The sequence below is a fragment of the Lonchura striata genome, chromosome 3 (genome assembly GCF_050655825.1).
Source record: "Lonchura striata isolate lonStrDom1 chromosome 3, ASM5065582v1, whole genome shotgun sequence".
NCBI lineage: Eukaryota > Metazoa > Chordata > Aves > Passeriformes > Estrildidae > Lonchura > Lonchura striata.
Genome location: NC_140705.1, coordinates 38,439,532 through 38,451,659, shown reverse-complemented (window position 1 = coordinate 38,451,659; position 12,128 = coordinate 38,439,532). Strand labels below are relative to the sequence as shown.

The 12,128-nt window shown below is 35.6% G+C and overlaps 1 long non-coding RNA gene across 4 annotated transcripts in view; it reads right to left on the bottom strand.

Moving 5' to 3' along the window:
* The window catches only part of LOC110478569 (uncharacterized), a 107,870-nt gene that overhangs the window by 58,407 nt on the left and 37,335 nt on the right, over window positions 1-12,128 (bottom strand). For all 4 annotated transcript variants that reach the window (XR_014953680.1, XR_014953681.1, XR_014953679.1 and 1 more), the window contains exon 2: window positions 1,828-2,033. This is a non-coding gene — a long non-coding RNA (uncharacterized LOC110478569). The remainder of the gene's footprint in view (window positions 1-1,827; window positions 2,034-12,128) is intronic.

The window sequence follows — 12,128 nt, the reverse complement described above, 5'->3', positions numbered from 1 at the left end:
TTACTCCTACTCTTTTTTTTTTTCTGTATCTATTTTCTTAAGTGATACCTTTATATTGTTATATTTCTATAGATAATAAAATGACTGCATGCCTCCTTTACACTGCAACTCAATTGTTCTAAAATAAACCATCCGTATGTATGTGTACAAAGATGTGTGTGTGTAAACACTGGTCATTTAGTGTCTTTTCACTGTAGCCCTCACCAGTGGATCTATTGACAAGAACCTCAGTTAGTCTCACCTTCAGGGGTGGGTCATATAACACCTGTATATAAAAATGTTTAGTGGCACTGATTTAGCTCCATTACCCACCACTCTTTGGGCCTTTCCATTCAGATATTTTTTTTACTCAGAGAAGAGGTATGCCTGCTTGTCTCAGAAGAGCAGGACTGCTCCAGATTTGTTACTCCCATATCCACCCATTGGAATAGACTGACTTCAGTGCTCCTCTGCTGAAGGCTGACAGAAGTAAGCAAGATTTTTTTTTTTTTTTTTGTTATTTCTGATATCAATGACAAGGACTCTTCAAGACAGTATATCTGTATTTACTGAAAGATCTTCCTTTTTTCCACTGTAAGGTTTTAGTTGTTGATTAAGATTTCAAAGCAATTCCTTGGCTTTTGGGAGGAGAAGAAACATAGATTCTGTTTTCACAGATGTCAGGCCAGAGGAATTAGAGAAGTTAAATTAATAAATGCTGATATCAGACAGTGTAAATGAATGGAAATGCAAGATTGACACCTCTTCCTAGATCTAAAAAAGAGGATTGAAGAAGGGCAGACCTGCTCTAAGGATACACACAGACATATTGAGGATCCATCCCCTTTATGACTGAGCTTAATTTTGAATCTAGAGCCTCTAAAACTCTAAAGGATATCTCAGGCTCTTTTACCCAGTCATTTACAAAGATGATCTCCTGCTCAGACTTCATCAAAGCCTTTCTTGAGTTCCATGCAGGGAGGCTACAGGAAATTCCTGAAGCTCTCCTTTAGGTGAGAGGTTTGTTAGCAGACTGTGACTGTGCAGACTCTGAATTGCACCCATATGTGACTAATTGTTCATCTCCTAACATTCCTGGGAGGAAAATGTTTACTTGGATTGCATTTCAGTTGTGGTATAAATGCTTGCAAAATGTTGGCAGCTTTCCAGCTATACTGCTGGACTCTGATGAAATATATAAGAATATCTCTATTAACTCTTCTTTTCTTCTCTCTTTCTTAGATTAATATTACAATGTCCTTGAATTGAACCTTCATTGGCTCAAAGTTGGATCCACACAAACTGCTTAGCATAATGGTTCTATAGGGAGAAAATACATACAATCAAAGATGAATTGGATATTAAGTTGGGCAGAAATGGCGGGGGGGGGCGCAGAGAGGGGCAATAAAAAAAGTTTTTCAAATATTTTAATGGGAAAAGACAGTGTGAAAATAGCATCCACCTACTACAGGATGAGAATGGTCACCTGACATGGTGACATGGACAAGGCAGAGGTGTTCAATGCATTCTTTGCTTCTGTCTCCAATACAGATGACAGACCAAGAGGCTCTCAGTGCCCTGAAATGGAGAGCCATGTCTGTGAGAATGATCGACATCCAATCAGCCCTGAACGTCTGTGGGACCTGCAGCTCCATCTTGATCCTTATAAATCTATGGGGCCTGGTGGGAATCATCCAAAAAATCCTCAAAGATCTTGTTGGTGTCGTTGCAAAGCAGCCAGGACAGCCAGCAGTGTCCTGGGGCACATCAGGCACAGCCAGGCAAGAGAGGGGATTGTCCTACTCTGACCAGATTGTCCCACTCTGATCTGCACTAGGGCAGCCTTACCTCAAGTGTGAGGTGTTTTGGGTGCAGCAAAGGTGATGAAGGGACTTAAGGGGAAGCTTTTCAGGGAGTGGCTGAGGTCACTTGGTTTGTTCAGCAGAGAGAAGAGGAGCAAGAGGGGAGACCTCATTGTGGTTTTCAACATCCTGACAGGAGGAAAGAGGAGGGGCGGGTGCTGATCTCTTCATTGTCAAGAGGAGTGACAGGACCTAAAGAAACAGAATGAAGCTGAGTCAGAGAAGGATAAGGTTGGGTATCAGGAAAAGGTTTTATACCCTGAGGGCGGCTGAGCACTGGAACAGGCTCCTGAGGGAAATGGTCACAGTACCAAGCCTCTCCAAGGTCAGGAATTGTTTAGACAACAATCACAGGTACCTGCTATGACTCTTAGGGATGGTGTTCTGCAGGGTCAGGAGTGGGACTCAGTGATCCCTTCCAACTCAGCATATTTTTTTTTCAGATAGTTTAGTTTTACTGACTGCTTTATCTATTACAGAGATAGCCAAATTGGATTTCTGCGCAAAACATAATCAGAATTTGAATCTTGAAATTCATAATCTTCATTGAAAATTATATTAAAAGTTCATCAGTATTTTACTTCTGCTCCTTGCATCAGTATCTGGTTATACTTGATTAAGGCAAGATATCTTAAAAAGTTTTATAACAAAATCCTTGCTCTTGTGTTTCTATCAAGTCAACCCACACAGAAGTAAAATTTCACTAGTTTATCTGTAAATATAATTTGACCAGAATAGCCAAAATAAACATACAATTTGAATGAGCTATATCCTGCCATTGATATAAGGAAGTGTATGCTTTTCTAATTTAAAATTAGAATTTTCAAAAGCTTGAATGCAGATACCAAATTTAGTACTATGGTCATTGCTGGATTCAAAGTTGAAACTATCAAAAATGAAGAAAGTTATGTTACAAACTGTTCCTTGTGAAGAATGGTTACTCATTGCTTATAAGAGGAGAAGGTTTCTTTTCTTTTAACATTTTATCCACTCAGCAGCTAATATTCGCAAATTTTCATTTGTAAGTACTTCTATAAGAATAGTGTGCAGAGTTTTTTGTGCAAGATGGAGAAAGGAAGAAATTTGACAAGAAAATTCAAGTTAATTGTTTGAAATATAAGTATAAAAGTAATCAATTAAATTCCTTTCCTTTTAGTTATCCTATAGCATGTTTTCTATATAAATAATTTTCATCACAGTCATAAGAGAAAAAGGTTTTTTTTTTAATTTTTAACAACTAAAAATGAACATATTCTGTTAGAAATTAAACAAAATGAAAAGTGGATATCTTTTTCACAAAGGGTGGTTTAATAAAAATATATATTAACTTTTAAAAATCAAATTAAGAACCATTTTTAAAAAAACCAAAATAAACACCAACAGCTGACTGTCTTTAGATCAGCAGAAGAAGGTGGAAACGTGGGATTGAATCTCTCTGCTAGAAATGGGGATTCACTAGTTGGCCACCCTGATCTGGAGTAGATGGACAGGGGAAGGAAGAGCAGCAATGCCCAGGGCAAACTGTGCTTCTGTCAGCAGCAGCCTCTCAACACCCATCTCCTCTGGCCCATCTACCACGACCTTCCTCACTGCTGCTGAGTGAAGACTTGACAGGAGACAGAGGGTGTGCAACAGTGATTTTGCATCTCCAAAAGCTCCCAGGCCTTTGGAGGCTGTGCCAAAGAGTGGCAGACAGGGGCACCATGAACTCACGTGGTGTTCCAGTGAACTTACAGAGCACGGTGTGGGCCCTGTGTATTTGATGAGAGGAGCAGTAAGTATCAGGGATGGTAGATACCTCACTGCTGCTGCCAGTGAAATGGTGATAGGAACTCTGCTGACACTGCTAGGTAAAGAAGGGACTCTAGAGTGGATGCAAACAGCTGGTTTCTCTTCACCCTCATGTTTGGCTAAAGCCCAGGTCCAGTGTATGCAGCCTGATTAATTTCCCTCAACTTCAGTGTGCATTGTAAACTAAATTAAGTTTAATGGTTCTAGCTCTCTTTTTTATGGCTGGTAATGAGAAAGGTGTCTTCAAAGAAAAGGTTGGTCCACATAAAAAAATGTATTATATACTCCTTAGTAGAGGTATGTATTTCCCAGGGTTGTTAAAGCAATGTAAGATGACTGTACTCTGAAGTCAGACATCTTTAATCAGGAAGATAAAACTAAGGTTCAAATTGCAATGTCAGCTCAGTTGCATGTAAACAATGAATAGACATTTAAAGTCACTCAGACCTTTAAATATATCTATATATCTAAAATTAGCCATCTGGGTCTAAAGCAGTCAGCTTGGGTTTTTTTTCCAGTCAACGGAAATGGCATAACCAGGAGACTTTAGCAGTTTTAGCATTTTTAGCATTTAGCCATTTTAGCATTATCCTCATACTAAATACCCGTCTAAAATAAGAGAGGTGTCATTTTTCCTTCAGGTCTATTTTTCTCCACTGGTTTTATAAGGATGGTCTAGCATGACTGACCTGTCATTAACTAGATTTTTAGTCATTTAAACTTAAGTCAAATTAATCCCACACCCAGCTTACACTTATAGAATCACTCAAAAATCTTTTTTATGTCATAAATAATTAAATAAAGTAATAACTGTATTCATGTACAGACAGAAGTTTGGGGAACTATGGCTGCTTCATAAGAAAGGATTATATATTTCATCTTCTGTAATAAACAACAGGCTGTGGTTTCTTCTGCTGCCTGATAAATGAGAGTCAATCCACATGTCAATGGAGAAAGTCTTAGATATCTAACTAATAGATTAAAATATCAGAAAAGTAGTTTTCGAGTTATCTTATTATATTCTATTAGCATGGCACTATGGCAGTGACAACTTTTGAAGTCTAGATCCTGCCATTGAGCAAGTTCTCATTGTTTCACTTTACTTGCTTGGATTCTTTATTCCCATTACAAAACCCATGCTGTTTACATTCATACAATGTATGCCCACTGCTATTTTCAGTCACAATAAAAATCAAGCAGCCTCCTCAACAAGCCATCAAATAATAATGAAATACTTTTCAGAATTTTATCACAAAGGGAAAAAAAAGCATATGAGTTGTTTCCTTTAAAACTGAGGAAATGCCTAGGGAATGCTGAGTCATCTCTGTGAAATCTGTCACTCACTTCTGCACTTGTAGAAGTCTACCAGAACTATAAGAGGACAGAAGAAGTAAGCAGGGAGTGGTCTAAGTTACTGTCCTCTCTGCAAACATATATACCAACAGCGTCACAAAATCTTTTGTCTTGATCTTCACACCAGGATGCACAAATCTCAATAAAATATGCAGTGTTTTTCCGTGAACGTGCACAAATACACAAATTGATTCTAATATTTGTCCTGATGCAACCTCTCAGTATAAGTAATAAAAAAGAAAAATTGTAACAATAAATATTTGAATGGTTATGACATTTAAAAATTTTGATATATAGGATTATGAAAACAAATTAACCAATATTTCTTCTGTCAAAATAATCTAACTTGATCCAGAGACAGAAGGCAACAATGAATTTCTAGTCAGTCTGATGTGTACTAGGCAGAAGCATAATAAATCTTTACACATTGAAGTGATAAAGTAGTGTGAATTTTAAAGAAGATGCAGGAAATTTTATAACTGAAAAAAAATTAATTTGTTCTAAGAAAAGTACAACAAAATACACAAAAGTATTATTTTTTTTTACATCTAATTACATGGATTCATATCAGCAATGCATTTTAATGGGACTGTAGATCACATCTTTTATTCTTGGTAAGCCATACTAAGTCCATTTTGCAGCATATTAAAATGAGTGCAGTAACCTCAGCATATTATAATAAGTGAGCAAAGTAACCCATCTGCAGTAGTATTTGATAGACAGAAAGGAGCTGCAAACTGGATAAACAAGTCTTGCTCCCAAGACCTGAAGCACACAAGTAGCAAAGGAAAAATGACAGGAGAAAATTTAAAAAATTCATTTATATTAATTTATTTATTTTGTATCTGCAGTAAAGATCAGTTATGTGGTGGATTGAAGAAATTATGGCAGCTCTTGGTCCAGAGAAACAACAGGGTGAATGGGAAAGGTGACCTCTAAGGAGTTAAGAATTTTGCCATATAATAATAAAAGTTTTTTGGTTTTATAAGTGGCAATTAAAAGTGTACAAAATAAACTAAGGAATTAGAATCCTAGATATTAGATCAAATCTACCAAGAGATTCAATATTTCTTAGATAAACAAAATTAAAGATAATATAGATAATTTCCTGTCTAAGGAAAAAAAAAAAGGAATACTGTACAATGAGTTATTGACTCCTAAAGTTCATTTGTGCAGTAATTGCATGCTAAATACTTGTTTTCTTACAGTTTTGTTGCCAAAAAGGATATCCAATTAAAAAAAAAAAGGTAAGGAAAGGAAAGAAAAGGGAAAAGGAAAAAGAAAAAATGCAATTTTTTCTAGATCCAATATGGAAGATTATCTTCTTGTGATTAATAAAATTTTGGTCAGGAATTATGAAATAAGGATGAGAAAATTATATTTTACTATTTAATGTAAATTGACTTCACACACTGAAGTGAAACCTAGCTAAATGACTTTGTGTTTAGGATGTTGTTCTCTGTGCTCTAGCATACCCCAGAAAAGTGTCTATAATTATTATAAAACAATACAATGCAGAAGGGTTTCTTCCCCTGTGAAAGGCTCCAAAAAGCATTCCCAGAGTGTATTGGTATTTTTTGTTATTCTTTTTATATATGTGCATCTGGTTATATAGAGTCAAACTGTGATAGAGTCCCCACCACAGACTTCCTTCACAATTATTCTACATACAAATAACCTAAGTTCAAGTAATGAAAATTAAACACTGCAAGAAAGACATGTACAGCTCCTGAAAACAAAATGTAGGGTTTGCAAAAGTTGCTAACTAAAAACCCCTGTTCAGTTAGCAGTGCCAGTATCTTCGTGTTTCTACTGTTTGACACAATGATGGATTATTTATTTACTGAACAGCACTGGTGGCCAGAAAATCTGATTTTCATGCATGAAATCCATGAAACCTCAGCCACTGAACAGCTTCTTTTACACATGGCAAAGGTCACCTATCAAGGGATTTTCTCACGTTTTGTGTGATTGGTCATGCCTCATTTCCTTCAAGAAAATATGATTTCCCTAAAGTGTGTGCATTTTAAGAGACTCTCAAAGACTGAGAAAGTTATTTCCTCTTTGTTTGTGATAAGCACAAAATATAGAGACTAACCTACAGGGAACGACAAGCAACTGTTTGGAGCTGGGAACCACATTTAATCCTATCATTAAGGAAAACCTCGGAGCATACTAGGAACAAAAAGAGTGCAAAACTAGACACTTAACCTTGTCACATAACCTTTCAGACTTGCAAGTATTTAAAGAAAATGTTCAGTATATCTGATAAGTGATCCCTCTGTATTATGAAAGTACTACCTGTTCACACTAGGAGCTTCTACTATTTTAAGTACTGTGAGGTCAAACCAAATGAGGTGATGCTGGATTTTTATGGAGGTTTCGCTGCTCTTAAACACTGAAGCACTTTCACTTCCATGCTCTAATCCTTTGCATGAACTGAACATTACAGCTTATATTATCCACAGCTGGTGCAATACTGTTAGAAGGTGGCATTGCACCACATCTTCGTTTTGAGCTTTATTCAGAGCTAGGCCTGGCTCTTATTGTTGTGTGCAGGTATAAAGGGCCTGTCACAAGAGGAGCAAGAGGAGCTCTGCTGATGGTTGGGGTTCTAGGATGCCGGGTGACAACTCTGAAAATATGAATAATATAGAAGAACCTACTGAAGAGGTTTTTTTTTTTTCTTTTGTTTTGGGCTTTTTTTTTTTTTTTTTAATTCATACTGGCCATAGGCTTACCTTTTGAGAGACTGAGTTTTAGGATGCTGATGAATCTTCATCAATAAATGGAGAATATTCTGCAAGACCTTTTAGATTTTCTGTGGTTTCTGGCAAAGTCTGCACACCTGCCCATGACAATCCATGCTTTTCATCTAAAGAGTGATTCTCCATTTTCTGATTTGTTTCTTCCTTTTTATTTTAAAACCATTGAAATCAATAACCTCCTGCACTGCTACTGCATTTATTATATCATAAAAAAAAATTCTTACTGCTCTTTCTACAGGGCAAACATCTGACTTATAGTGCAATAATGGCAGCAATGTCTAACATGAAGAATGCACAGCAAGAGAACATAATGTCAAAAAGCAAAATATGCTCATTTCAACTGAAAAAGTGTGATCTGTTCAAAGAGAAATCCCACGATTTCTAACTTGTACTATCAAAATATAATTCCCTGCACATCAGAGAGGACCAAATAAATAGGAAAGCAGAAAATGAAAAATTTATGTTCAATGGCTATTCCACAATCTTTTAATAAAGATAATATTTAAATATTACAATAGTATTATGTTTTAGTATGTCAGTGGCAACATGCATTGCTTATTTGGCTTTATTATTTACAAAGTTTTATAACCTCCATCATATCTTTGGCTTGCAGTGTTGATGGAGCAATTTGGCATCTTTTTGCCAGAAAGGTAGTGATGAATTACTTCGACCATTCAAAAAATCCAAACCAAACCAAACCAAACAAACCTAGAAATGGCACAAAAACAAACAAAAAAACCACCCCACCACCAAAACCAAACCAACCAACCAAACAAACAAAAAAAAAACCAACAACAAAAAATAAAAAAAGAACTCAATAACAATCAGGTAATAGAAAGGCTTAAAATACAGTGATAGTAAAAAATCCGCTACAACTTAGGAACATTGAAGAGGAAAATGATAATGAAACAAGGTTTAAGATAGATGGGATCAAAAATGTATTAAAAAATACAAATTGTCTCACAAAGCTAAATGAGAGAGATCATCATAGAAATTCCTCTGTGTTAGCTGAAACAGGGAAAAGGCTGCTATTACCATGTCTGTAATCAGTACAAAAGGAAAATTATGAATAATTACTTTTGAAATTTAAGAAAAGGAAAGATTTAAGCTTCATGTCTGAAGAAAAAGTGGAAGTGAATAAAATTTTAATTGTGTTTGATATTGAAATATGGAATATTTTTGCATGGTAGGTCCTGACAATTACAAAGCTTGAGACATTTAAAACAAGAATGGACAAAACATACTGAAGAGTGCTTTCACTGTTGAGTAGAGAGATGGAGTCAAAAACCTTTTATCTGTCTACTGCATCTTACTGCTCTACCTCTTCAATAATAAAAAAAGTCTGTAGTACTTCATCCCAAAGATCATAACAAGCAAAAATACAATGCTTACGGAGGAATTTCTGTATCTGCTCATTTTTTCTCTGGGGCTCCAAATCAGTATTAATGCCATGGCACCTTCTAGGTTGTCTTCATCAATGTCACTCTCACGATAAATATGATCAGATGCTATGCACGGGGCTACCAATGCTGATGCTGATGCTATCTATGAAAGGGGAGGTGGGTGCCTCTCTGTTATGTAATTTTGCCAGCTCAAACTTGGCTGCTGCTGCAGCTGCCACTGCTATTTATGGAAAGCAAGCTTGTGTTCATAAACCTCTCGCATCATTACAAATTGCTTGGGATAAGTACGATGGTTTCTGCTCTGATTTGTCTTGGGGAGCTAGAAGGAACTTTACGTGTGGATTGTCAGAATAAATCAAAACAATGTAAAGAGTGTTTTATTTGTTCATTACTCTCTAGATAATATTCTTCCTCTAAGCACATGGCATAATGGAATAAGACTTGTATAAAATAACGTGGAAAATTTACCAAAGAGTCTTAGATTTTGTAAAGAAATCCTTCTTTGCTTTTTTTTTTTTGTTTTTCCCTCTCCACTGTCCTATTGAAATCTGAAGTTAATACCTGAAACATAATGGTATGTCTTCGTTCTGAAATAACCTGCTGCTACTTTGCATCCAGGTTTATCTTTACCTCATATTTCTAGACTTCATATAATGAGGCTATTTACTGGATGTTCCTGTCTTCCATTCTTCATCATTAAATATATTAAAAAAGGAAAAAACCCCAAATTACTATTTCAGTTTTTTTAAAAGGTTCCCAGAATTTTAGAATTCCCATAGGAAAATTTAATGAAAATACCTCTACCCATATGGTACTACACAGAGGTAGCAGACATGCTCTTTTTCAGTTCAAGACAAACAAAGTTTGATGAAAATAAGTGAACTTTTAGCTTTTTCTTTTATTTTTTAAAGAAAAATTTGTTTTCCATTTAATGAAAAACATAATATTTAATGATTAATGTGACATTTAATTCATCCATAGACAGCAGTTGCAAGAGTGTCTGCCAATCAAAACAATGCAAATATGGTTACCTTATTTTTTCTGACAAACAGAAATTTACTATAGGTGTAAATCAGCTGTCAAGGCAATGATCTCATTCAAGGCCATTTATTTTTCATTTTTTTTATTACTAAAAGAAACAATAATTGTTTCAGTGACAAAATGACATTCCAGAGAAAGAGAGAGAAAGAAAAAAAAACAACTCACAATCGCCATAGAATCTATTCTTTTAGGAATTTGGAAAATAACAAGTAATCATTGCTTATTATAGTTTTTGACAGCTTAAGTATAAAAAAATCAATTACCATGAAACTACTATCCAGATTAATGTTGAAAATAAACCTGCTTCTTAGGTACCTGATAACACAGCATTGATTTTTATTGTTTGAGGGAGGCTGGCTATATTTAATTTCTTTTATTGATTTTTTTTTTCCTTAAGTCCTATATTCAATGCATGTGAGATACAATGCAATTTCTTACAGCAAAGTAATGCCAGGTACCAAGCCTGTGAATTAATTTTACATAAGTGAAAGCAGTGCTTAGTAATTTGCTGAGTATTTGAGAGCAAAACTAGTAATTTTCCTCTTTATTATTTATAAATATCAAAAGGTCTTGAAGCTGGCATGGTGTTGTGGGCTCAAATGAGAAGATCTTGCAGTAATTTCTAATATCTTGACTCTGCAGCACCTTATGTCCTATGCCCTATGCCTCATGTACTTTGAATGTCAGTGGTGATTGAAGAGTTTTGGAAACTGGACGAAAAATATAATCAGCAAGTATTCTAGCTGGGTTTTGATACTGTAAGCTCCAACTCTGAATGCAATTTTAAACAGAAGTGGACACATGATTTATAACCACACACAAACATGGCAATTTAAAATAAATAACAGCATATTGTTTGGATTTTAAATTGTTTCTAGTCTTTCTTCCTACTAATAAGTAACTAAAATCAAATAACATCCATGAGCTTCTGTGTAGAATTTTAATGATTTCTGCTTCAGCAAAGTGAAAACACTGTCATTTTGATAAAACAAGTACAAAAGTATTTATTTCCTTGAAATGAATGTAAAATATGCAAATGCAGTGATTCAGAAAGATAGAATGAAGAATTTGGAGAAGTATTACAGTTTCACTGAAATGTTTCTTCTTGTGTCATGCTACATAGCTTTAGAGAAGAAGCTCTCCTTGGCTAAATATTCTAGATAAGGTTGGTTCCCATCAGAGAGGTTGCCTGTTATTTGAAGATAAGTGAGCAGAAGTTTCTCTGCAGCAAAGCACTCCTGTGTTTAGCCGTAGAGGTGATGGTGACATCTGAAAGTGGGTAAGCAAAACCCCACACGCCAAGATACTGCAATACTCAAAGCCAGTTTACTGCAGCAGGTGAAGCTCATACTCCATCTGCTTCAAAACAAAGTAAACAAAGCCTGCCCAGCTTACCCTGAGGAGGTTTCAGAAGTTAATAAAGATGTCATGGCTGTACCTGGAAAGACTTGATTGTTCATGAACATTTAGCTACTTACCCTGGTGCCTTTACCTGTGTGAAGTGGAGCAGTGGGTGGCAGTGTTACACTGCTGCTTCCTAGGCAGAGATGCTATTTGAAAAAGGGGAATGAGAAGGAATGTATCTAAATTAAGTTTGAGAAGTCGATTCTTTACTTATCATTTGATCAGAGGTGCCATAATAAAACCAAATCAATTGATTTCTTCTAGTGTCTCTTCTTTCATTGTAACTTGAGTGGCACAATGCAGTCAGTTGCAGGAGTTTTATTTGAAAAAAAAAAGGAGAATGTTGATTTGAAAGAAGTGTTTCAGAGTTTTTTTGTTCTTCATTTGGTTTAATTGGTACACATATTTAATAGTAATGACTAATTGCCATCACTTTCTGTAGTGGTAATACCTACCAAGTTTCCATGTGGAAGTAAGAAGAGTTGAGTCCTGTATAAAATGTAACTACTTACTGTCTTTATAAAGTA